Source organism: Xyrauchen texanus, unplaced genomic scaffold (genome assembly GCF_025860055.1).
Source record: "Xyrauchen texanus isolate HMW12.3.18 unplaced genomic scaffold, RBS_HiC_50CHRs HiC_scaffold_62, whole genome shotgun sequence".
Classification (NCBI taxonomy): domain Eukaryota; kingdom Metazoa; phylum Chordata; class Actinopteri; order Cypriniformes; family Catostomidae; genus Xyrauchen; species Xyrauchen texanus.
Window position 1 is genome coordinate 97501 of NW_026266599.1, and position 5594 is coordinate 103094.

General features: G+C 39.6%; 1 long non-coding RNA gene across 1 annotated transcript; it reads right to left on the reverse strand.

The window, feature by feature from the left end:
• Positions 1-1773: 1773 nt before the first annotated feature.
• Positions 1774-3634, reverse strand: LOC127642445 (uncharacterized). The gene is made up of 5 exons (XR_007970366.1): positions 3563-3634; positions 3369-3428; positions 2735-2791; positions 2519-2578; positions 1774-1833 (listed from the first exon to the last, which is right to left on the reverse strand). It is a non-coding gene; the product is annotated as an uncharacterized LOC127642445 (long non-coding RNA).
• Between the last annotated feature and the right edge of the window lie 1960 nt (positions 3635-5594).

Sequence of the window (5594 nt, forward strand, 5' to 3'; positions counted from 1 at the left end):
TTAATTAGCATTATGTCTGTTTCACATATAAAGGTTTGTATCAGTTTGTCTAAATGATAGTTGGCAAGTGGATATGGTGAGTGAGGTGTATTGATTGATTCCAGTTAATTGTATTAAAGAAATGGCATATCTGAGCCCTAACCAGCTTACCATGGTAAAAATTTGAAAGCCTATATCTCCAAAGCCATTGGTCGCGCCTTCACGTATCTCGACAGGCATTGGCCGGCTTCTTCCCAGGCCATGTCCAGATATGACTTTTGGATCCCAAGAGTGTATCCTGAGTCCTAACAAAAAGACTGTTTTGTCTGTTCATTTATTAATATGATTTGCCTTTTTTATTGTGACTGTCCTCTTTTTGCTGCTACTGATTCTTAAACCTTGTGAGTGGCTGGTAATTTACTGAAGACCGTGATGTTGTGAGGGCGATTTTCTTTTTTGTCAATTCATAAATTCTGTTTTTTTTTTTTTTAATTCACATTTTTCTTTTCTTTTTAATCCAAAGAGTTATCAGTTTTTTTAACTTACAAAAATTCTACTTTGTAAATTTGCACTGCCACATATTTTACAAAAACAATAATCTTGTTGTCTATGAGAAACTAAACACACACGCCATACGCACACACACACACATGCAATTCAGGAAGATGTCCATACGTGAAAATGTCTTCAGGACACGTCTACACGTGTTCTTGTCTTGCAAATAAATATGGTCAGGTCCCAAAGACCATCATTTCACTGAAAGTGTCCAGTTATATATTGTGCTCATGTTAAATACCATTTACAATAAAATGATCCTGCTGGCAAAGCACATTTGCTTAACGTTATGCATGACCAACATAAAAAGTACATTTCTGCAACTGAAATCTCTTATCCTCTTAAATAACACAGGATTGTTAATATAATCATAACTAACATAACAAAAAGTGAACCCAATCAACTAACTAAATGCTAATGAATGTTATATTGTGGACTATTGGACAGTACATGCCCAACAGTGTGCTTCTATGGCTATAATGCAGTACAATCGCCTTGCACCTCAGCATTTGTCAGACACTCCTGACAAAAAAGTATGTCAAATCGTTCCAAATATATTAGAGAAACAATTCCTTCAGTTAAATGCAAATTGATTAATTGATCTATATTTACTATTTACCAAAGTTAGTATCCAGAGTCAACGGGACATTTTGAAGATGTAATCAAAGTTTTGCACAATTCGGCACATAGGGGACGCTACAACAAAACAGCATCGTAACTTCACAGTTGTTTGAGTGACAAAGTTCAAATTAAATGTGCATCTTCTTTGGTTCAAGTGCTGACATATTCTTAAAAAGATTTAAAGAAAATCAACAAAAATAGCTTCTTCCGAAGATATAAACAAATATGTTTTGGGGCGTGGTCTAAAATGACTAATTAGCCTGTATCTTGTGAGTGCCATTTTCAAACAAATCTTTGTACACATGGACAAGAGAACAGTGTTGAGGTAACATGCTAAGTTCCTTTCATTTTTGATGCTAGGGGCTTCTATATCTTAAGAAAATATCAATTTTGCATAATCGCTAAAAGAAATTGAAAGTTGATTAATTTAGTAATTTCGCCATATATGCTTGGACTCCGACAACTGCCGCTTGCAGTTAAATGTTTTATTTGTTTTTCTTAAATTTTTAAATTACCATTTTTGGTTTATTTATAACAACTCCTTTTGTGGAAAACAATGAGTTAAAAAGGTATTGCAAAATTATAACACTGTTTGTTTGTCACAAAAAACACACTGAATGAAACAATTATTTATTTATTTTTTACATTTTCTTCATCTACTTCGCTGACAGTGGCAACCTTTTGGAAAGAAGAAGAAAAGAAAAACATGAGGTTGTTATCAGTACTTTTCTGCTTTGAAATACTTTTTAAAACATGTTATTGTGTTGTAAATTCAGTCAATAAAAGCCTGTTTTAAAGAATAGATTTAAAAATGACAGCTTAATTTTCTGTAAAGCTACTTTGAAATAAAGTGTCTTGTGTAAAGCACAAAACAAATCAAAATTTGCTATTCATCACTCATCTTAGTAATATCACTCATGCATTAATAGTAGTACAGTATGGGGGGCCTGGGTATCTCAGCGAGTACAGATGCTGACTACCTCCCTTGGAGTCACAGGTTCGAATCCAGTGTGTGCTGAGTGACTCGAGCCAGGTCTCATAAGCAACCAGGTTGGCCCGGTTGCTACAGAGGGTAAAGGGTCTAAAAGGGTAACCTCCTCACGGTCGCTATAATGTGGTTCGCTCTGGGGATGGCGTGTGGTGAGTTGTGCGTGGATGTGGCGGAGAATAGCGTGAAGCCTTCACACACGCTATGTCTCCGCGGTAACGTTCCCAACAAGCCACGTGATAAGTTGCGTGGGTTGACAATCTCAGACACGGTGGCAAATGAGGTTCGTCCTCCGCCTCCCAGATTGAGTCACTGCGCCACCACGAGGGGAGTACAATAGTAATAATAAAAAATAGTGGTACAATATGTACTCACAGTTGAAGCAGGATGAGTGTCCTCTTGTTCCTCATTGGGGGTGTGGGGAAATAAAACAGTCTACAGGATTGCAAGACACAAAAACGATCAAAACACATGTATTCCCTGTATTGTGTTGTATCTGAATAAAACTTATATGACATATCAGTGGGGGCAAAACATTTTGTTTGCTCATTTGTCACACACAGCATGTTAACATCAAAGACATGAACTCACACTGGAAAAGCTCCAATGACCGATGCCTGGTCTATTTCCTGCAGCTGAGGCCTCCTGCTAATGAAGTATTCGAAAACATAAAATATAAAAAATAAATCATTGACAGTGTCACAGTGATTGGTACACGAATGACAATGAAAGGATTCAAGGAATGATGTAGTATAGCCTTCATCAAACAGTATATTCAGTAACTTGTAAACATGTTCTTCTCACTTTACTACATGGTCTGTTATATGTGTTAAAACACTGTTTTAAAGGAATGACTGTAAAAGTAATGTTATTCTTCAGCCATTCATCACTCATCATATTAATATCACTCATACATTCAAATGCACAGGGTGATGTTTAAACCTGTTGGGCACTACTGCCTGTATACCTCTGTCAGTGCCTTCAGACAAGCCATTTCACCAGGGATCACTCCCCAACCCACACCATTAATGAGCTGAGCTACCCTATATTCCATCCCTTTACTCTGTTAGAAATCAAACTATGCCTACTGCCCCTGCAATGTCTATACTTCAATTCCTTATCGGATTAAGTAGAGCAGAGACGTGACATGCGAGCCAGGAGATAGCGTCAGCCGCCCTCCAACACCTAACTTGGTATGGTATCGCTCCCCAGAGTATGTACTCACAGATGAAGCAGGACGAGTATCCTGTCGATCCTCATCGGGACTGAAGGGAAATAGAATCGTCTACAGGATTGCAAGATAAAAAAAGAACAACACGCGTATTCCCTGTGAGGTGTTGTATCTGAATAAATATATCTGATGAATGACTTAAAAGTCAACATCATAAAGAAGACAACATCATGCACACATGGACTTACATCACACTCTGGACAGAATATGGGCAACTGGCGTAGTGTTGGCCTGTCCCTCAATCTGATTTCCTCACCGAACTGAAAAAACAGAGAAGGGAAAATGAAAGAAAATTTGATTTGTTGTGGAATAAACTTTTTCAATAATAATGAGTGATACATGAATGACAGTAAAATGAATGATGTAGTCAAACTGTATACTCTTAATATTGAACTTCTAAATATGTACTTACATTACTGAAACTGCTGGAATTCTAGAGGAGTGTCTTCCAAATTGAACTGCTCCTCTTCCTGCTCTTCAGAGGCAGAGTGATACAATTCCAAAAGCTGATGTTCATACAGAAACGACAGACGCAAAATTTGAATCAATGGCATTGATTGTGTTTGAATGGCAAATAATTAAAGTGATAAATATACTGGTTATTCTCTATTGCATGTATAAGTTATGCAAATGTGCAAAAAAAAAAGAAGCCTGCTCCACTCTCTTTCTCAGTGTGACTCTGGAACTGCCAGTCATCTGTGAGCAAAGCTGACTTCATTCCACCCTTCATCACACAGTCAACCCTCAGGATCCTTGCACTGACAGAAACATGGATATGTCCAGAGGATACAGCAACCTCTGCTCTCTCAAACAACTTCTCCTTCTCTCACACCCCCTTGACACAACAGTAGGGGTTGGGGAACAGGTTTACTCATTCCAAACAACTGGACATTTTCACCACACTCTTCTTCTCTATGTAATAATAATTATTTTGAATTCCAAGCTATTATTACAATGCAACCCCAAAAATATACGTTGTTGTCATCTATTACCCTCTATGTCAGATGGCAAACTTTCTTGAAGAGTTGGATGTCCTGCTGTCCTCAAGTGTATGATAGGCCACTTGTGGTTCTTGGAGATTTCAACATACACCAAGACAAGCCACAGGCCACTGAACTTCATGGTCTTCTGGCCTCGCTTGACTCGGAAAGACTAAGCACTACATCAACTCACAGATCATTTTTACATGTAACTGTACCTACTCAAATATTCTTGTTACGCCTTTACAGGTCTCTGATCACTACTTTGTTCTATTCAAAACATGACTCTCCCATTTATATTAAAACAGACTCAGCATTTGGTTTCCTTTCACCGTAAACTCCGTTCTCTTTCACCCTCGTGCTTTTCCACTGCTGTCTCTACTTCTCTTCCCCACACAAAATTTATTTTACAGCTCTTCTGTTTCTATGGTCTCTCCTCTGACTGACGTTGATGTCTCTAAACTCCTCCTCTCCAACCACCCAATCACCGGTTCCCTTGACCCCATTCCTTGCCACCTTCTCTAGGCCATCTCTCCGTCCATCCTACCTGCACACACATAATTAACACATCTCGACTTATAGACACTTTTCCCACTACATATAAGCAGGCTCGAGTAATCCCGCTACTGAAAAACCTGCACTTAACCCCACACAAGTAGAACACTACAGATCAGTCTCTCTTGTCCCTTTCATGGCACTTGAAAGGGCAGTTTTCAATCAATTCTCTGCCTATCTCTCACAGAACAAGCTGCTGGATGACAATCAGTCAGGCTTCAAAGTGGACACTCCACCGAGCCTGCCCTGCTGTCTGTCACTGAGTCGCTGACACAGGCGAAAGCTGGATCCAGATCATCCATTCTGATTCTGCTGGACCTTTCTGCAGCCTTTGACGCATTAAAACCATCAGATCCTACTCTCCATCCTCTTGTCTCTGGGCATTGCAGAAACTGAGCTTGACTGGTCCAATTCCTATCCCTCCGGTTGGTCTTTCAAGGTAGCCTGGAGAGGTGAGGTGTCCAAGCCACATCAGCTACTTACTGGGGTACCTCATGGCTCAGTGCATGGGCCACTCCTCTTCTCTATATACACAATATCACTGGGACCTATCATTCAGGCACATGGTTTCTCCTACCACTGCTACGCTGTTGACACGCTAACTCTACTTGTCTTTCCAGCCCGACGATACCACAGTGGCTGCTCAAATCTCTGCCCGTTTGGCAGACATCTCTGCCTGGATGAA